The following is a 23,427-nucleotide window of genomic DNA, read 5'->3' on the forward strand; positions in this document are numbered from 1 at the left end:
CAGATTCTTATCCACTGCACCACCAGGGAAGCTGTTTTATTTTGTTTGTTTTTTAATCTCTCCACCTAACACAGTGTCTGGCATATAAAAGACACATAAAATACTAGGCAAATGAATAAGTGAAATAATGAATGGTAGAGCTAAGATTAAAGATTGCCCATTTTGGTTTCAAATCTCCATTATGCCGTGCTTCCTTCAAACTGGATCATAGCCAAAACAATTCCATATATTTTTGTCTTTTGTTTCTAAATTACATTGAATCACTTAGTGTTATTTATGTGGAAAGACTGATATTTCTAGATTTCAACAGCATAACCCTACTACAGAGATGAGCCACAATAAATGAAGCATCCTGGGTTAAGTACTAGGACTTTGGGGTTAGAGGGGAATCTGGATATAAATTCTATTTACTTACTGTAGGGCACTGAACAAGTTACTTATGTCTCAAATTATTCATTGATAAAACTGAGATAATGATATCATCTCCCTTGAAAGATTATTATGGAGATTAAATGAAAGTATGCCTAGTATATCATCTGGCCTATTGTAATCCTTTGTTAGGGTTATTTACTCTTATTACTATAATATTATTTTCTTTTGAAGTCTGAATCAATTTTCTCACGGCCATATAAGTCTTGGTAATGTACAAGCTATTATATTTTTAACAATTTAGGAGTGATTAAGAATATTAAGGGAAAAGACAGAAATGTCACCAGAGCAACAGATATTCATAAGCAAGTTCTCATAACTAAAAGTGACCTCAATATTACAAAAAAATAAGCTATTAATACGTAAAACACTCCCAACATAAAGAATTTAACAGTCTCATTACTCATGCATTTACCCAAGCCAGAAACTAGAAATCTGACTCCCTCCTCCCCATTTAAATGCATGCCATTAAATACCTTCATCTTATTCATTAAATAGTTCCAATTACTTTCCAAGTTTTTGCTAATTATACAACAAATAATATCAAATTTGGTTTTTACCTTTATCATGACTTTATTGAAGCCTTCAATAGCTCTAACATGGAGGGTTTTGCAGTAGTTCAGATGCAAGATTATGGAGGCTTTAATAGGGTGGAGATTTGGAAGTAGTGAAAAGTGATTAGATTTTGAAGATACTTTAACAGAGAGACAAAAGGGATTAGATGTGGAGTTATCAGAGAAAGAGAATAATCATGGAAGCCTCTGAAACTTTTTGGTTGGAGCAATTGCTGAATGGTGGTGCCGTTTCCTGAGATGGAGGGTGCTGCTGAAGGAGCAAGTCAAGCAGTTGGGATTAAGAGTGTTGTTTGAGATATGAGCATGGTAGGTATTCAATATATATTTTTACTAATTTTGAAATTGTGTTCAGTAACAAATTCCCATGAATTTTTTCAAGTTGTGTGTCTTTGTACTTGCTTTTCCCTTTACCTGAAATTACCTGATCCCTGCCTAACCCACACTTACTCGAATGAATTACAACTCAACTGGAGGTTTCCACAACATCCCAGGTAGAATTAGACTTATATTCCTCTATTTCCCCATAGGAATTTAGTAATGTTTATGAAATACTAACCATGAATCAAGCATTAATCACTAATTATGTAAAGATGTATAGTCCCTGACCTCAAAGAGCTTACAATCTCATAGAAGGTAGGGGAGCATACCCACAAACTATTCAGTATAATGTGGTAAGTGGAGAGAGTGGTGGGTACTCAGGCAAAATATTTATTGGTTATGTATTTGTCACATGTAAGGTACTTTAATTGTGTGATTTAATTAATTATCACAACAACCCTATAAGCCAGGCATAAAGGTATAAATACCTACCCAAAGTTATACAACTTGCATATGACAGAACTACTTTAAAAATCAATGCCTACTGCTTTGATATTTCTCTGCCAAACCAAATTCAGAAGAGGCTTCATAGGAGGGATAAACTTGGGTTGAAACAAGAGAGATGAAAGCCATTCCTGACAGAGGGCTGGGGGAGTTAGAAGCAGTATCCTTCAGAGATAACAGGGTAAGAGGAAGCTGGACAGGTAATACTATGCTCAGGAGTCTAGATTTTATCCTGCAGGCAATAGGCAACAAATGAAGGATTTTGAACATATAAGTGATTGAATCAGATTTATACTACAGGAAGATTGCTCCAATATAGAACCTAATATAAACTTACATCACAGCATTTATTACAGTATATAATTATTTTCTAATTCATGTTTATCTCCCCCTCTAGAATATGAACTTTAATTTAACTGAACTCCATTCCATTCCCTGTATTCTGTGTGTGTGTGTGTGTGTGTGTGTGTGTAGTATTGACTTAATTAAGCCTTATTTATTTTCTATCTTTAGTCCCCAAAATAGGATCTGGCAAATAAGAGCATTGCCTAGTAACGATTGAATGAATGAAAGAAAGGTAGAGGAAAAGAGGGAGAGCTGAGGCTAAAACTTAAGATCTTCTAACTCCAAATCTTACACTATCTTATCTATGCATAGTTCTCATTAGCTTTAATAAGTAATAAGTAATGACCAGTTGAGCTATTATGTGAAAAAAAAAATTGCTACTCTTAAAGAAATACACTGATCCACTGGTTATTTTGACACCATGAAGACATAGCCAACATAATCCGGCACTGCAATATTTTTGATATCAAGGAGAGCCTTAGATACTGAATGTATCACATACATTTGATTTTTTCCCACTTCTTTATTTTATTTAAAAACCATAAATAAAGATGAAATGAGTTTCTTCAGTTTAGAGTGTAGAGTATAGAACCCAAAGGCTGTCTTATGCATATAGGGCATCTCCAAGCACAGATAGAAATTATATTAGGACTACTGGTTTGCAAACAATAGGAAAAACTGAATGAGCAGGGCAAAGGTAGGACAAGAACCAGGGCAGCTCGGGGGGCTTAGTAAGGTTATCAGGGACAGGACATCTGGGCACTGTTAGGTGAATAATTCAGCACCAGTGGGAGGGTGGGAAGGACACTGTGATTGACAGTCCCACCAAATAAGAATAAGCATTAAGATAAAAAATGGAAATAGATAACACTTATTAAGAACTTCTTAAGGGTCAAGCACCTTTCCAAGAAATTTGTGTGTTATCTCATTTAATCTTTCAACAAACCTGTGAGAGAGGCACTGTCTTTATCTCCATTTTACAGATGAGAAAGTTAAATAACTTGCCCAGTTCACAGAGTAAGTGGAACAGGAATTTGAACCCAGGAAATGTGACTGCAAAGTCACAAGTTTAACTACAATGCTACAGGCCTCCTGGATATAGATGGTGTACAGGAAATGATTACATTTCAAAACAGAAAGGGAAAGGAATGTTGAGCTACCAATCCATAGATCTGGATTACAGAAAGTGCTTAAGGAAGAAGCCACATTTTAGGGTAGACATTGTGCTTTATATACTTCAGGACCTGTTATTGGAGCAGGGTCTGACTTCACAGCTTTTGGCTGCCCATGGTAGTCATATGATGAGCTCAGTAATTTGAATCTAAGTTTTCTAATTGTTTCTGTGACAACTGATAAGCCCAGCTATGTGAAGATACAAATTTTAACAGTTTTCTGCTTTTGGCAGAAAAGTAACACATTTATGAGTGTGAAACTGCTTTACATTTTAGAAAAAAAACTATACTACAGAAATGGAAAATTTGTTTTCCCCTACTTTGTAGAAAAAAATAATTATGAGTGTGAAACTGTTTTACATTTAAAAAAAAATATATACATATATATATATATATGTATATATATATATACATATATATATACTATGGAAATAGAAAATTTGTTTTCTCTTACTTTGTAGAAAAAATAAATAAATCGGGCTTCCAGGTTGGGGAACCAGAACACTTCCACATGCCATTGTGCAGGTCCCTAAACTCCATAACCACAGAAGCTACTTTGTTCAAGACCTCACCCTACATATCTCTTCAACTGGCTGTTGTTAATGAGCATCTAAAACTGGAGAATCACAGGTTTCAGCAGGGGAGTTTCAACAATATGGCAGAATAAAAGGACCTTGAGCTCACCTCCTCTCACAGGCACACCAAAATCACAACTAACTGCTGAACAAAAGGACTGGAATCTACCAAGAAAAGATATTCTACATCCAAAGACTTCAAGAATAAACCATGATAAGGGAGGAGGAGCAAACTCATTGTATAATCAAATCCCATACGACCTGGGTGGATGACACACAAACTGGAGAATAATTATATGGCGGAAGTTCTCCCACAGGAGTGAGAGCTCTGAGCCTCATGCCAGACTCCCCAGCCTAGGGGTCCAGCATCAGGATGATGAGTCCCCACAGCAGTTGGCTTTGAAAGCAAGTGGGGCTTGTTTGCAGGGGAGCCACAGGACTAGGGGAAACAGAAACTCCACTCTTGGAGGATGCACACAAGGTCTCGTGCACTTCAAAACCCATGGCAAAAGTAATGACATCATAAAGGCTTGGGCCAGACCTATCTGCTGGTCTTGTAGGGTCTCCTGGGGAGGCAGGGCACAGCTGTGGCTCTCTCTTGGGTCATAAAAGCTGGTGGTGGACATAGCAGCCACCTATGTGACCTCTGGCTGGAGGCAGACATTTTGGATCCTTGGCATGGAGACCTGGCCCAACCGAACAGCCTGTAAGCTCTACTGCCTGGATGCCTCAGTCCAAACAACCAACAGGGCAGGAACACAACCCCACCCATCATGAGACAGGCTACCTAAAGACTTCCTGAGCCAACAGCCACCTCTATACATGTCCATTGACACCACCCTACCCACTAGAGGGCCAAGATCCAACTCCACCCACCAATGGACAGGCACCAGCCCCTCTAGCCAGGGAGAATGCACAAGCCTCTAGACCATCCTCTCCCACCAAGGGGCAGAAACCAAAAGGAAGGAAACTATGATCCTGCAGCCTGTGGAACTGAGTCTACAAATGCAGGTCAGAAACTACCCTGGGACCAGCTGGTCCCTGGTCCTTGGGTGATGAGAGAGGAGTATACTGCTGAAGCACATTGGACATTGCCTACCGAAGGCCACTTCTCCAAGGCTGAGAAATGTAACTAAGCTACTGCATACATAAAAGTACAAATAGAAATTTAGACAAATTGAGATGGCAAAGGAATATGTTTCAGATGAAGGAACAAGACAAAACCCCAGAAGAACAACTAAGTGAAGTAGAGATAGGAAATCTACCCAAGAAAGAGATCCGAGTAATGATTGTAAGGATGATCCAAGAACTCGGGAAAAGAATGGATGCACAGATCAAGAAGTTACAGGAAGTTCTTAGTAAAGGGACAGAAAATATAAATAACAACCAAACAGAGTAGAAGAATACAATAACTGAAATGAAAAACACACTAGAATGAAACTATAGGAGAATAAATGAGGTAGAAGGATTAATCAGTGAGCTGGAATTCAGAGTGGTGGAAATCACTGCCATAGAACAGAATAAAGAAAAATGAATGAAAAGAAATGAGGACAGTTTAAGAGACCTCTGGGACAATGTCAAACAACATTCACATTATAGGGGTCCCAGAAGGAGAAGAGGGAGAGAAAGGACCTTAGAAAATATTTGAAGAGATAATAGCTGAAAATATCCCTAACATGGGAAAGGAAACAGTTACCCAAGTCCAGGAAGCACAGAGAGTCCCAAGGCAGGATAAACTCAAGATGGAACATGCAGAGATACACAGTAATAAAATTCTCAAAAATTAAAGGCAAAGAGAAAATATTAAAAGCAACAAGGGAAAATCAACAAATAACATACAAGGGAATCCTCATAAGACTATCAGCTGATTTTTCAGCAGAAACTCTACAGGCCAAAAGGGAGTGACAGGATATATTTAAAATGTTGAAAGGGAGAAGCCCAAAACCAAGAATACTCTACCCAGCAAGGCTCTTGTTCAGATTTGATGGAGAAATAAGAAGCTTTACAGACCAATAAAAACTAAAAGAATTCAGCACCACCAAACCAGAATTACACAAATGCTAAAGAAACTTCTATAAGCAGAAAAGAAAAGTTCACAACTAGAAACAAGAAAATTACAAAATGTGAAAGCTCACTGGTAAAGAAAAACATACAGTAAAGGTAGGAAATCATCCACACAAAAATATTATATCAAAATCAGTAAATATAAGAGGAGAGGAGTACACATGCAAGATATTTGAAATGCATTTGAAATTAAGAAATCAGCAACTTTATAAAATAACAATGTATACATAGAGACTGATATATCAAAACCTCATGGTAACAACAAACAAAAAATCTATAATAGATATACAATCAAAAAGAAAAAGAATCCAAACACAACACTAAAGATGGTAATAAAATCACAAGAGAAGAGAACAAAAGAGGAAAGGAAGAAAAAAGATCTACAAAAACAAATCCAAAACAATTTTAAAAATGGCAACAACAACATACACATTGATAATTAAATGTAACAGATTAAATGCTCCAACCAAAAGACATAGACTGGCTGAATGAATACAAAACAAGACCCATATACATGTTGTTTACAAGGGACCCACTTCAGTTCTAGAGACAATTACAGAATGAAAGTGAGGAGATGAAAATAGATATTCCATGCAAAGAGAAATCAAAAGAAAGCTGGAGTAGCAACACTCATATCGATAAAATAGACTTTAAAATAAAGAATGTTACAAGAGACAAGGAAGGACACTACATAATGATTAAGGCATCAATCCAAGAAGAAGATTAAAAAATTGTAAACATATATGCACCCAACACAGGAGGATCTCAATATGTAAGGCAAATGTTAACAGACATAAAAGGAGAAATTGACAGTAACACAATAATAGTGGGGGACTTTAACACTCCACTTACATCGATGGACAGATCATCCAGACAGAAAATCAGTAAGGAAACATAGGCCTTGAATGACACATTAAACCAGCTTGGCTTAATTGATATTTATAGAGCATTCCATTTAAAAGCAGCAGAATACACATTCTTTTCAAGTGCACATGGAATATTCTGCAGAATAGATCAAATGCTGAGCCACAAAGAAAATCTCAGTAATTTTAAGAAAACTGAAATAATATCAAGCATCTTTTCCATTGACAACAGTCTGAAATTAGAAATCAACAACCAGGAAAAAACCACAAAAAAACCCACAAACACATGGAGGCTAAACAATATGCTACTAAACAACCAATGGATCACTGAAGAATTCAAAGAGGAAATCAAAAAATACCTAGAGACAAAAGAAAATGAAAACACAACAATCCAAAACCTATGGGACCCAGCAAAGTCAATTTTAAGAGGGAAGTTTATAGCAATACAATGCTACCTCAAGAAACAAGAAAAATCTCAAATAAACAATCTAACCTTACACCTAAAGGAACTAGAGAAATAAGAACAAACAAAACCCAAAGTTAGTAGAAGGAAAGAAATCATAAAGATCAGAGCAGAAATAAACAAATTAGAAACAAAGAAAACAATAGCAAAGATCAATAAAACTAAAAGCTGGTCCTTCAAGAAGATAAACAAAACATATAAACCTTTAGTGAGACTCAGCAAGAAAAAGAGGGAAAGGACTCAAATGAATAAAATTAGAAATGAAAAAGGAGAGGTTACAGTGGACACCACAGAAATACAAAGAATCATAAGAGACTACTACAAGCAACTATATGCCAATAAAATGGACAACCTGGAAGAAATGGACAAATTCTTAGAAAGGTATAACCTCCCATGACTGAACCAGGATAAAATAGAAAATATGAACAGACCAATCACAAGTAATGAAATTGAAACTGTGATTAAAAATCTTCCAACAAACAGAAGTCCAGGACCAGATGGCTTCACAGGTGAAATCTATCAAACATTTAGAGAAGAGCTAACATGTATCCTTCTCAAACTCTTCCAAAAAGTTGCAGAGGAAGGAACACTCCCAAACTCATTCTATGAGGCCATCATCACCCTCATACCAAAACCAGACAGAGATACTACAAGAAAAGAAAATTACAGACCAATATCACTGATGAATGTAGATACAAAAATCCTCAAGAAAATACTAGCAAACAGAATCCAACAACACATTAAAAGGGTCATACACCATGACCAAGTGGAATTTATCCCAGGATGAAAGGATTCTTCAATATACACAAATCAATCAATGTGACACCCCATATTAACAAATTGAAGAATAAAAACCATATGATCATGTCAATAGATGCAGAAAAAGCTTCTGACAAAACTCAACACTGATTTATGATAAAAAATTCACCAGAAAGTGGGCACAGAGGGAACCTACCTCAACATAATAAAAGCCATATATGACAAAACCCACAGCAAACATCATTCTCAATGGTGAAAACTGAAAGCATTTCCTCTAAGATCAGGAACAAGACAAGGATGTCCACTCTCACCACTATTATTCAACATAGTGTTGGAAGTCTTAGCCGCAGCAATCAGGGAAGAAAAATAAATAAAAGGAATAAAAATTGGAAAAGAAGAAGTAAAACTGTCACTGTTTGCAGATGACATGATACTATACATAGAGAATCCTAAAGATGCTACCAGAAAACTACTAGAGCTAATCAATGAATTTGGTAAATTTGCAGGATACAAAATTAATGCACAGAAATCTCTTACATTTCTATACGCTAACAACAAAAGATCAGAAAGAGAAAATAAGGAAACAATCCCATTCACCACTGCAACAAAAAGAATAAAATAGCTAGGAATAAACCTACGTAAGGAGGTAAAAGACCTCTACTCAGAAAACTATAAGACACTGATGAAAGAAATCAAAGATGACACAAACAGATGGAGAGATACACCATGTTCTTGGATTGGAAGAATCAATATTGTGAAAATGAGTATATTACCCAAAGCAATCTACAGATTCAGTGGAATCCCTATCAAATTACCGATGGCATTTTTTACAGAACTAGAACAAAAATCTTAAAATTTGTATGGAGACACAAAAGACTCCGAATAGCCAAAGCAATCTTGAGGGAAAAAAACAGAGCTGGAGGAATCAGATTCCCTGACTTCAGACTATACTCAAAGCTACAGTAATCAAGACAATATGGTACTGCCACAAAAACAGAAATATAGATCAATGGAACAGGATAGAAAGCCCAATAAACCCATGCATCTATGGTCAAGTAATCTATGACAAAGGAGGCAACAATATACAATGGAGAAGACATTCTCTTCAATAAGTGGGGCTAGGAAAGCTAGACAGCTACAAGCAAAAGAATGAAATTAGAACACTCCCTAACAACATACACAAAATTAAACTCAAAATGGATTAAAGAGCTAAATGTAAGATGGGACAGTATAAAACTTTTAAAGGAAAACATCGGAAGAACATTCTTTAACATAAATCACAGCAAGGTCTTTTTTGACCCACCTCCTAGAGTAATGGAAATAAAAGCAAAAATAAACAAATGGGGCCTAATGAAACTTAAAAGCTTTTGCACAGCAAAGGAAACTGTAAACGAGACGAAAAGACAGCCCTCAGAATGGGAGAAAATATTTGCAAACAGATCAACGGACAAAGGATTAATCTCCAAAATATATAAACAGCTCATGCAGCTCAATATTTTAAAAAAATAAAACCCAATCCAAAAAAGGGCAGAAGAGCTAAACAGACATCTCTCCAAAGAAGACATACAGTTGACCAAGAGGCACATGAAAAGCTGCTCAACATCACTAATTATTAGAGAAATGCAAATCAAAACTACAATGAGATATCACCTCACACCAGTCAGAATAGCCATCACCAAACACTCTACAAACAGTAAATGCTGGAGAGGGTGTGGAGAAAAGGGAACCCTCTTGCACTGTCGGTGGGAATGTAAATTGATACAGCCACTATGGAGAACAGTATGGAGGTTCCTTCAAAAACTAAAATTGAACTACCATATGACTCAGCAATCCCACTACTGGGCATATACCCAGAGAAAACCATAATTCAAAAAGAGTCATGTACCACAATGTTCATTGCAGCACTCTTTACAATAGCCAGGACATAGAAGCAACCTAAGTGTCCATTGACAGATGAATGGATAAAGAAGATGTGACACATATATACAATGGAATATAACTCAGCCATAAAAAGGAACGAAATTCGGCCATTTATAGAGATGTGGATGGACCTAGAGACTGTCATACAGAGTGAAGTAAGTCAGAAAGAGAAAAACAAATATCATATATTAATGCATATATGTGCAGTATAGAAAAATGGTTCAGATGAACTGGTTTGTAAGGCAGAAGTAGACACACAGATGTAGAGAACAAATGTATGGACCCCAAGGGGGTAAGTGGGGGTGGGGGGTGATGGTCGTGGTGGGATGATTTGGGAGATTGGGATTGACATATATATACTAATATGTATTAAATAGATAACTACTAAGAACCTGCTGTATAAAAATTAAATAAATATAATAAAATTCAAAAAATAAAAAGAGACAGAAAAGGAGAAGACACAGATATAAAGGGAAAGTAATGTGAAAACAGAGGTAAAGATTACAGTGATGTGGCCTCAGACCAAGTCTAATGTGGCCTCAGACCAAGTTTATGGTGACCTCACAGCCACCATAAACTGGAAGAAGCAAGGAAGGATTCTCCCCTAGAGCCTCCGGAGTATGACTATGCCAACAGCATGACTTTGGACTTTGGTCAGCCATAACTGTGAGAGAATAAATTTCTGTTGTTTTAAGCCACACCATTTGTGATAATTTTATTACAGCAGCCCTAGGAAACTAATATAGATAGGGATAACAATAATGTGTCATATTAAAATGTGCTTAATGGATTTGTTGAGATTATAAAGAGAAAAAAATGCATAGCAATCTTGACATATGCAGGATACTCAATCATTTTAACTATTAAAATTATCATTTAAATAAAAAATTTTAAAAATTAAATAAAATAAAAATGATGGTTGAACCTGAACTTTGAAAGCATGGACATGTTGAAAGGAATAAAAAATGGCTGGTTCAACAGAGTGTCACAGCAAATTTAATTGGAAACTATGAGTTGCATAACTGGATTTTCTTCCAAAATTGTAACACTAGAATGAATCCAATACAATCATTTTACAGATTGGGAAACTGAGGCAAGGAAACCTTGTGAGTTTTTCAAGGAGGTAGGATCAGAGTAAAACTGCATGTCTTCTCACTCCCTGTCCACATTCTTAACTTTGAAGTTGTCATTGGACCAGAGATAGGAAAAATGTGAAGGTCACTCAATGGAATTTCCTGCCATTCTTGTTCAAAGGTGTCTCATTGTGGGCATATTCAATATTTACAGATGTTGCTGCTTGTGTAGTCTAAAGTCATACCTTTGCAGAGATAGGGTCACTTTAACTTACAGTGACTTTCCCTCTTATTGTAGGTTGTCTGTCTGGGTAAACCAAGCTATCTTCTTTGCCTTTCCATACTGGCCTTGATTTAGAATCAAGGCCAGTATGATCAGATTGGGGAGAGAACTGTTACTAAACCTCCAGAAGTTATGGAAATGACATAATAACTTTTCTTCATGGGTGAGATATCCTGAGATTGCTATTTGAGAAAATAATGATACTTGTTAAATATTTACTCTAAATAAATCTGGCTTTAATACCAAAAACCCCCCAAAAACGAAACCAATTATATGTACTGAAATTGAATCTGTGATTTTAAAACTCCCAACAAACAAAAACCCAGGACCAGATGGTTTCACAGGTGAATTCTATCAAACATTTAAAGAAGAGTTAACACCTATCCTTCAAAAACTATTCCAAAATATTGCAGAGGAGGGAACACTTCCAAACTAATTCTATGAGGCCACCATCACACCAACACCAAAACCAGACAACAATACCACAAAAATGAAAATTATAGGCCAATATCACTGATGAATATAGACACAAAAATCCTCAACAAAATATTAGCAAAACGAATCCAACAATACATTAAAAGGATCATATACCATGATCAAGTGGAATATATCCCAGGGATGCAAGGATTTTTCAATATCTGCAAATCAATCAATGTGGTATACCACATTAACAAACTGAAGAATAAAAACCATATGATCATGTCAATAGATGCAAAAAAACCTTTTGATAAAGTTCAACATCCATTTATAATAAAAATTCTACAGACAATGGTCATAGGGGGAACCAACCTCAACATAATAAAGGCTGTATATGACAAACCCACAGCTAACATCACACTCAATGGTGAAAAGCTGAAAGCATTTCCTCTAATATCGGAAACAAGACAAGGATGTCCTCTCTTACCACTTTAATTCAACATAGTTTTGGAAGTCCTAGCCATGGCAATCACAGAAGAAAAGAAATAAAAGAGATCCAAATTGGAAAAGAAGAAGTAAAACTGTCACTGTTTGCAGATGACATGATACTATAAGTAAGTCGGCTACATACAAACCTTCAAGTTGTGAACTTCCAAAGATGCGAATGTGCATTCCATCAACGTCAGGCCTGAGTGAAATTGCAGCTTTCATTCCATCTCCTATTGCTGACGATCCTTCAGCTCTACCATCTCCCACCTCCTCTCCCTCCTCTAGTCAATAACTCTTCTTGCCTGTTCACTTGAAGACGCCAGCCCCTGTATGCCAGCTGTTGTACTATATTACTGTACTTTTCAAGGTACTGCACTGTAAGAATAAAAATGTTTTCTGTATTTTTTGTGTTTGTTTGTTGTATAGTATTTCTGTGAAAAGTATTACAAACCTATTACAGTACAGTACTATATAGTTGATTGTGTTAGTTGGGTACCTAGGCTAATTTTGTTGGAGTTACGAACAAATTGGACATATGAACACACTCTCAAAATGGAACTCGTTCATATGTAGGAGACTTACTCTACATAGAAAATCCTAAAGATGTTACCAGAAAACTATGAGAGCTCAATAAATTCAGTAAGGTGGCAGGATACAAAACTAACAAAGAGAAATCTCTTGTATTTTTATACACTGACAATGAAAGATCAGAAAGAGAAATTAAGGAAACAATCCCATGTAAAATTGCATCAAAAATAATAAAATACCTAAGAATAAACCTACCTAAGGAGACAAAAGACCAGTACTCTAAAAACTATAAGATGCTGATAAAAGAAATCAAAGAAGACATAAACAGCTGGAAAGATATGCCATGTTCTTGGACTTAAAGAATCAATATTGTCAAAACGACTACACTATCCAAGGCAATCTACAGATCCAAGGCAATCTAGAGATCCAATGCAATCCCTATCAAATTACCAATGGCACTGTTCACAGAACTAGAGCAAAAAATTTTTAATTTGTATGGAAACACAAAAGACCCCATATAGCCAAAGCAATCTTGAGAAAGAAAAATGGAGCTGGAGGAATCAGGATCCCTGACTTCAGATTATACTACAAACCTACAGTCATCAAAACAGTATGGTATTGGCACAAAAACAGAAATTAAGATCAATGGAGGTGGATAGAAAGCCCAGAAATAAACTCATGCACCTATGGTCAATTAATCTATGACAAAGAAGACAAGAGTATACAATGGGGCAAAGACAGTCTCTTCAGTAAGTGGTGCTGGGAAAACTGTACAGCTACATGTAAAAGAATGAAAGTAGAACATTCTCTAACAACATGTGCAAAAATAAACTCAAAATGTATTAAAGACCTAAATGTAAGGCTGGATACTATAAAACTATTAGAGGAAAACATAGGCAGAACACTCTCTGACATAAATTGCAACAATATCTTTATGGATCCACCTCCTAGAGTAATGGAAATAAAATAAAAAATAAAAATGGGACATATTAAACTTAAAAGTTTTTGCACAGCAAAGGAAACCATAAGCAAAACGAAAAGACAGCCTACAGAATGGGAGAAAATATTTGCAAATGATATGTCCAACAAGGAATAAATCTCCAAAATAAGCAAACCATGAGCAAAACGAAAAGACAGCCCACAGAATGGGAGAAAATATTTGTAAATGATAGGACCGACAAGGAATAAATACCCAAAATATACAGAGAACTCATGCAGCTCAATATCAAAAAAACAAACAACCTAATCAAAAATGGGCAGAAGATCTAAATAGACATTTCTCCAAAGAAGACATACAGATGGCCAAAAGGCACATGAAAAGATGCTCAACATCACTAATTACTAGAGAAATGCAAATCAAAACTACAATGAGGTATCACCTCACACCAGTCAGAATGGCCATCATCAAAAAGTCTACAAACAGTAAATGCTGGAGAGTGTGTGGAGAAAAGGGAACCCTCCTACACTGTTGGTGGGAATGTAAACTGGTACAGCCACTATGGAGAACAGTATGGAAGTTCCTTAAAAAACTAAAAATAGAGCTACCATATGATCTTGCAATCCCACTCCTGGTCATATATCCAGAGAAAACCATATTTCAAAAAGATACATACACCCCGATGTTCATTTCAGCCCTATTTACGATAGTGAAGACATGGAAGCAAACTAAATGTCCATTGATAGGTGAATGGATAAAGAAGATGTGGTATATATATATATATATATATATATATATATATATATATATATATATATATATATATATATACACACAATGAAGTATTACTCAGCCATAAAAAAGAATAAAATAATGCCATTTCAGCAACATGGATAGACCTAGAAATTATCATACAAAGTGAAGTAAGCTAAACAGAGAAAGACAAATATCATATGACATCACTTATATGTGGAATCTAAAAGAAAAAAAAAAGACACAAATGAACTTAATTCCAAAATAGAAAGAGACTCACAGACATAGAAAACAAATTTATGGTTACCAAAGGGGAAAGATGGGTGGGAGGAGGGATAAATCAGGAGGCTGGGATTAACCTTACTACTATGTATTAACATAACACTACTATGTATAAAACAGATAATCAAAAAGGACCTGCAATGTAGCACAGGGAACTATACACAGTATTATGTATAAACTATATGGGAAAAGAATCTGTAAAAGAATATATATATATATATATATATATATATATATATATATATATATATATATATATATATGTATGTATAACTGGACGATACTGTCAATCAACTATACTTCAATAAATTTTTTTTTTTTTAATTTAAAACAAATCATTACAGTCAGGACTTTCACTCGTGCACTCCCACATATTGAACTCCTTGATGAGTCACTTCTCCCAGTAGGGTCGTTGTTAGGGAATGAGGTGTTTTTTGTATGTTTGTTTGCTTGTTTGTTTAATGAATCACTCTTATGAGACTTTTCTTTGACTTTCAAGCTGGCAGATGTGTAGGAAGCATTTGCAAGTTTGCATATGCCTGAGAGCAAACATGAGTCTAGAGCCCTCTGAGACCCCTCCTCCATAATAAGCTATCTGATTCTCAGTTTCACTAATTTTCACCAAAATGTTTGAGAAATAGGGAGGCATTATGAAATGAAAATCCGCCTTATGCCAATAACCCTACTTTACAGCACCCAGTCCTTAATCTTGTCATCTTTATTTGTGACTCATATCCCTTATTAGAAGATCAGAGGGACTGTGGCATACAGTGGGAGGGCCAGTGAAACTTGACTAAGTAGCTCTTATCAAAGGACAGCCTTGTTATTAATACACAGGAAACATAGAATCTGGCCTCTTGATGGTACTCTGAAAGTTTCTATGTCTTCAAAAAAAGTATTCCTACTTACCAGAACCTTTGTTTCACCCCTCTACTTGAGGTCATATTTTCACATTTTAACTGAATAAACCAAACTTTGGGTAACCAAATCGAAAGACTCTTAGAAATTATCTTCAAAATATTTCTAAGTACACATATACAACAACAACTGTTCTTAGACCAGGGGTTTTAATGCCAGCATTATTTTCTTGAAGTAGATTAGTCATTCAAAGAGTCATAATTCTTTCATATTACCAAGAAAATTAGTGCATTAAGTCAAGAAAACTAGTGTACTGGGAAATCAGAATATCATATTCAAGCTCTTTGCAAATTCAGGTTATAATTAAATTTATATATTTGTAGACTGAAGTACATATATATGTGCATATACAATAAAGTGAAAAGATCACCAAATTTGGAATCAGATAAACCTGAGTTCAAAATTCTGCTGTTAACATACAATATAACCCAGAAAAATTATTTAAACTCTCTGAGCTTCACCTAAAAAAAAGGGAAATATTAAAAATAGCTAAAAATATTGTACAATTACTACTATATGCAAGATCAAGACTAAGTGTTTTAGAGGCATAAGAGAATATTACCCTTCTTTCGCAGATGAGGAAACTGAGGCAAGGGGAAGTTGAGTAACTTGCTCAAAGTCATAAAACTAAAGCCTATGTTCTTACCACTAATCTAAACTGGCTATTCTGTAGACTTTTCATAAAAACTGAAGACAATATATACAAAGCATCTAGTGTAAGGCGTAGCCCATAATATATCCTCAATAAATTTTACACATACTATTGATTAATAAACAGATAAACAATAACAGTGCTTAGTTTGATTAACTGATATATATGATTAAGTTTCTTCAGTTTTCAAGGTCAAATTGTTGGTAATGCACTTCTTACAAATAAAGTTACAAATATTTATTGAGCACCAATGTTGTGACAGGCATTTGGCTCACCACTGTGGGCCTGGTGCTATGTGTAATAGGCATGGTCTCTGCCCTCACAGATTTACAATGTACAGGTTATTGGAGTGGTCTAAAGGCCACTGAGGAGAATTATAATGATCTCTTAGATCAGTCATTACATTGGGATCAAAAGTGTCATTCATACAGCCTGCCTATTTGCTGATCTGCCAAGAAAGGCAGATCAAGGATGGCAGCAGATCTTAGCAAATGCACATCTACAAGAGGAATTAGATGATGTTATTCATTACAATGAGCCTTTTTATTTTGCCTTTTGAAAATGTTAAAAAAATTCTTTTTGCATATTTTACAAATGCCCATGTTACCATTTCCATTTTCATTCGACCTGCATAGAAGTAAGTTTTGCATTTCTGTGTTTAATTCTAGGCTCTTTAGATCAAAGCACTTGTGTCTCTCCTCTACAATACTATTTTAAGGTCTATCTTTATGTCTAGGACCCTAGTCTATGATTTAAAAACAACAACCAACCCCGCCCCCCAAGATCTCTCTAATCATGTATTATTTTTTCCAATTTCTCCAGAAGCTTCTCTTTCATATGAGATAGATTCCAAAATTAAATCTGTACCCTGGCAGGCTATCTATCATACTGCTTATAGTCTCTTATTTCCTCTGTTATTCCATCACCAATTATGCAGTCCATAAGGTATTCTATCATGTGAGAAGTACATGTAGCACCTGTTTATTTGCCAATACAGAATGTGATGAGCACATGGTAAAGAAAGATTTTTTTATGCTAATATCCTCTCATTTACATTAGATTATTCCTATGCTTTTCCTGTTTTTCAATTCTGCTTGCATGGTAAATAGTCTGCTTTTTCCACTAAACTCCGCTGAAATAAAAATGACTAGAATGTCACCAAGTGTCTCCAAAGCACCACAACACAAAAACAACTCAGGCTTTCAGTAGTATACTGATCACATTAATCCTAATAATACCAGTAAAATGAGCAGGTATAAATTTTTACTATATGATATGCACTGCCCTGGGAAATTTTCATATGTTATCTCATTTATTATTTAAAACCCCATGACATAGGTAGATGTCATTATCTCTATTTTGTAAATGAGAAAGCTGAGGGTACAGAGTTTGTTACTTACCCAAAGTCACAAAGCTACTTGGTGGCATAGCTGTGATTTAAACCCATACCTGCCTGACCCTGTCCTCTCCTCACTTTACATTGAGAATGAGGGAGAAGAGTAAAGTGGGATGAAAGGCAGAGGGAAGAGTGGACAGATGGAAGGGAGATGGATAATGGAGTAGAATGTACTTAATTATTATTAATTCATTAAAAAAAATCCATTGAGCACCTAGTATTGGCTAGGTATAGTGTCTACTCATAAGACAAGTTCCTTACCATAGAAATGCACATTTGGTTTAGAGAAGTAGAATCACCAACAAACAATTTTAGTCCTCTCAAAGGGCAATAATCAATACATGCCAAAGTATGGAGAGAGAGGGTGGGGCTCTGTCTGGAGGAGTTGATGAGTGATTCCCAGATAAGGTGCCTTTGACCAGGAATGTAAGAAATACCTCAGAGTTCTCAAGCTGGCTAAGGGTTGAAAGGCCAGAGCAGGTGGAGATGAAAGCAGGGACAACACCACAGAAGTGTGGCACGTGGAGCCCCAAGTGCTTCAGAGGGCTGCAGAGGAGGATGCATGGTGAAGATTGTGGGAACAAGAGCAGAAGGACAGGTAGCTTTGACAACACGTTGGGATTGGGCACTAGGAAAGGGAACAAGAAGGGGAGAGGTATCATATGGGGGGGATGAGACAGATGAGGAAACATGAAACTGAACAGGACCACATGGGGTTGCTAGTGCTAATGACCACTCTACATGGTATAACATATGAAATTATCTTAAAATCCATTAAATCGTGCACATTGTTTTTTTTTCAGATGCTTTTTATTATGACTATGGGTTATGATAGTGGGCTGCCAAAGAGGTAAATTTTGATAGAAAGAAAAGTGATAGATACAAAGGTAGTACTGACCCTCTATCAGAGCATTGGGGTCCAAGGAAAGGAAAGTGTAGCCTCGAGAGAATTAGGATCTTAGCTAGAGAGGGAGACAGGTATTTCTGAGCTGAAAATGGCTGCCAAAGTACGAGGCAGGTAGCATGGAGACATATGGACTACTCAGTTGTGCTTTCAGCATCACTGGAGGTAGATATCAGGCATAGGCCAATGAGTAGAATAAGGAGACAAGATGATAGCATCATTATGTCTGTCTTAAAAATTAATCAAGTGGTTCAAGTGAAAAAAAAAAAAAAACCCTTTGACTGCCACATGGTTTGAGAAAACATTTAATTGGGTAGGCACAGTTAAATATTATCAGGATTTGGGGCACTATTTTATTGCTCTTTAGATTTATATCTTTTCTGTTGTGTGGAAAGGTGTAGAGTGCCAGTCAAGCTTTCCTTGATCTGGCAGCTTAATGGCTAACTAGACTACAACACATGTCTGTCAGATCTAGATTCTGCCTGCAATTTCTCCCCATATATAAGAAATAGGATTTCAAGAAAAGGACTTTTTGAACCCTAAATTTGTCAAGAAATTCTTGTCAAGTGTATAGCTCTCTTATGTACTTATGCTACGGCAGCAGAATAAATTCAATAATCTCTGATTTGGTATTCTGTGGAACAAAATTTATAGTGGAATGAAGGAGTCAAAAGATATTGCTTATGACAACTTATAATTGGACTTTGTGCAGGCGTCATTTCAACTTTAGTTCTTTTCACAAAACAATTTTTCCTTCTGGTTTCTGCTACTTGTCTGCCTCTATAGATTATCACTCTCAGTGCATACAATTTGACTGGGAGAGCTATGCTCAAGAGCCATGGAGTAGAGATAAGTCTGTAATACATGCTTCCAGGTAACCATCTTAGAGTGTAGTAGCCCCAAGGCCACTATAAAGTTCAATGTTGAGAGCCTGGACTTTGGTGCCACACAGACTAAAGTTCAAGTCTCAGATCTATATCTTATAACTCTAAGAAATAATGAAGGCAAAGCACTTACCCCAGTATCTACTCAACAAATAGAAGCTATTATTACTTTAAAATTAATTTAAATCACAACACAAAAGGGAAAGCCAGAGCCCAAGTATGATGGCTCCTCACTTCAAAGGCATAAATTCCATCTTCCTGTCAAATGCAGATACCTCTGTCAACTTCTAATGAACTTGCCTAAACTTCTGGAGCCATGAACTCGCCTAAAACTCTTACTGGTACAAGAAACTGACATATTATGTGTCAATTTCTTGGGTTCCCCTCTCTCTTCCATATTATTCTATATAAAGTGATCTAAACAGTAATAGATTAATAAATAGAAACTTTAGATTTTTGCTCTTACCATTTTTGTCTGCTCTCCTCAGTATCTGGAAAAGAAAAAGGAAATATTTTATCACCATTTTTGTAAATATTGCAGTGGACATTATACTCCCACACATAATTTACCCATTATTAAATGAAAGAAATTCCAATTTAAAATAAAGTTTTCCCAGTTGAAATATTTCTTTACAATAGTAAAAAATTAAAAATACCCAAATGTCCATAAACAAGTGAATGGACAAACAAGCCATAGTGTATCCATACAATGAATACTCCTGAGCAATAAAAAGGAATGAGCTCTTGATGCATACAATAACTTGGATAGATCTCAAAGCAATTATGCTGAGTAAAAAACCTAGACACAAAAGAAGATATATTATTCCATTTATATAAAATTCCAGAAAATGCAAATAGTAACAGAAAGCAGATTAAGGGTTGTGTAGGAATGCAAGGGCAGAGAGGGCTGGATTACAAGAGGGCATGAGGAAATTTTTTAGGATGGTAGATATAATTATTTTCTTGATTGTGGTAAAAGTTTCATAGGTATATAAATATGTGAAAACTCATCAACTTTTCACTTTAAATATGTGCTATTTAATGTAAGTCAATCATATAATAACATGGGGAATAAACAGGAACAAAAATAATAAATTGTGGATAAATAAGAGCTCTTGCATCTATAGTACATCTTACTTTTATGAGTTAATTTATTATCTGGAACTATCTTAAATTGTCTTTGATGGATATGAACTGTTTGACCATCCAGTATCTTTAGTAAAGATTTCTAATTTTCTTCTGGGAAACCAATCTTTCCTCCACTCTTGGCCCATGTGTTCCAGGGTTGGGCAGAGTACTCAAGCCTAGTAAACAGAGCATCATACTCCTCTGGCCACAGTGATTACTCAGGCATTAGCACAATAAAGCCAATGAAGACTTGGTTTTCCTTGAGTGGTCAAGAGAGAAACATATTATCTTCTGTTGACTTTGAACCTAGGAAAATATAGGTAAGGAGCTGATTTTTTGTAATTGTATATGTCACGGGTTGAATTGCATTGCCCCAAAACAAATGTTGGAGTCCTAATCCCTAGTAACTGTGAATGTGACCTTGTTTGGAAATACAGTCTTTGTTGTAATCAAACTAAGACCTTACTGGATTGGGCCCTAAATCCAATGGTTGGTGACTTTATAAGGAGAGCAATTCAGAGATGCAGAGACACAAAGAAGAAGGTTATGTGATAACGGGCAGATATTGGAGTGATACAGCTGCAAGCCAAGGAATGCCAAGGGCTGATGGTCACCACTAGAAGCTAGGAGACAGGCATGGAACAGATTCTCCCCTAGAGCCTTCAAAGGGAGTATGGTCCTACCCACACCTTGATTTCACCCCTCTAACCTCCAGAACTGAGAGAGTAAATTTTGTCGTTTAAACCACCATTTGTTTAGTACTTTATTATAAAAGCCCTAGGAAGTTAATATAATATACAACCTGGAAATAACTAACATTCAAGAAAGGAGCATCCAGAGGCTGAGAGAAACTGGATCTTGATGACACTCTCTGAGCCCCTGATCAAGCCATCCTGAAAAGATGATCTCTGCTTTTCATTACAAGAGTCAATAAATTGTTATTTTTTAAAATCTTGATAGTTTGGGTTATTTTTTTCTATTAACAGCAATCAAATTAGCCCTAATTGATACTGTATACTGCTAGAAAAAAATCTGGATAATATAATACACAGCTATGTTATACACAGTACCAAAGAAAATGTCACTTTACCATATTGCAAAGACAAGTTTTAATTAAGTGAAGGAGCACTTAAGGATGATTTTTTTCCTGAGAAATTTATAGTTATGCTTAAGTAACAAGAGCTACTCTTATATTTGGGTCATCATTTCTTGGTGGCTAGCTTGAAACATGAGCAATAATTTTTATTACCAAAATTTTCTGTTTTACTGCTTTCCACTACAGACTTGATCCTCCTTGCCTTCTGTTGATTTCATGGAAATGAAGTATGGATAAATCTAATCATTATTACAATGTATTTTTATTATAAAATACTAATATTATTACTAAAACCCTCTCCCGTGAAAAATTTCCAATAACAGATATGTATCACCCTGACTTGAGTGCATAAAAAGTGCACTTTTTTAAACTAAATTTATTTAATTATTGCAGGAAGACTGCTTTCAATAGTAAGAGCTTCTATGTTTAGAGCAAAATGAGACACAGATTCTTTTTTACCATGCTGGAAGTAATTTCTAGTGGAGATTTTGTGAATCCATCTCTCCATCATAACCAGTTTCTTTCTCTCCTCTGAAACATGAAGGCATAGAGTTGGGGAGACATAAAACACAGTCTATTTCTTACCTGTGATATACTCTAAGATTCTGTTTCAAGTTCTATTGTACCCTTATGAGTTTGAAGTGATTAAAATAGGAATAACAAAACACCAGAGACTCAGACCCAGGACTTCCAACATTTCATTTCATAAAGAACAATCTTAAATAGCATTCAGCTTCTTATAGATGAAATTAAGATAGACACTCATTATTAAGACAGTTCTTTGTAATTAATTGAATATGAACGGCAGTGTCTCTGCTGCAGATTTTTCCTCTGAGCTCTCAGACTAATAAAAAATGTACTGCGAATGAGAATTGAGTTCATCATCTTATGCTACCATAGTACTCTGGGTCAGCTAATCTTACTAGTTGCTATCACAAGATAGTAAATAGATTTAAATATCATGACCAAACTTAAAGCTTAATGCAGGTGGTGCTATGTTTTTGAAACCCTTTTAGTTTTATCAAATAGCATCTTTTACCTTGAAAGATATTCTTTAATGGCCTTGACTGAAGTTCTTCACTTTTCATTTTAAGTTATCGAAGGTAGGTATTAAAATGCAAATGTTGTCTTGGAGGCATAAAACACTAACATCATCACCATTCACTGAACTAATGTTTGCTAAGTGCCTCCTCTCATATACCAGGTTAATTAGGTAATGAGATGAGCTATCAGTCACTTAGTGGACTCCTGAGAAACTGAGACATAGGGCAGGGAGTAGGGACTCATCCAGAACATGGAGTACCATCCAGAAAGGAAGACCTAGTAGGTGAGTCATAGTGTGTGGGCCTGGACATCTTGCAGGTAGTTTTGCTACCAGGAGATTAGTCACCCTGAGATAAGATGCAGGTAAGTGGGCACTGTCTTCTCAATTTTGCCTAATGTAGGCCACGTAGGAAAGTAATTTATAATTTATAATGTATGATAACAGTAAAACTAAGTTTTCCTTATTTCTGCTGCTTCCTGAAACTAGTAGAGTGACATTGCCATTAAAGTAGACAGTGATGTGTTAATTTCCATTGTCCCAACTGGACAATATCAAATTAAAAATTGTGCATGTTATTAATCTCACTCAAATAAACAAGTGTGCGTTAGGCAAGATAGGAGGTGTAACTGTAACAGAATTCAGTCACAGAACCACT

This window comes from Balaenoptera musculus, chromosome 17 (genome assembly GCF_009873245.2).
Source record: "Balaenoptera musculus isolate JJ_BM4_2016_0621 chromosome 17, mBalMus1.pri.v3, whole genome shotgun sequence".
In the NCBI taxonomy this organism is placed as follows: Eukaryota; Metazoa; Chordata; class Mammalia; order Artiodactyla; family Balaenopteridae; genus Balaenoptera; species Balaenoptera musculus.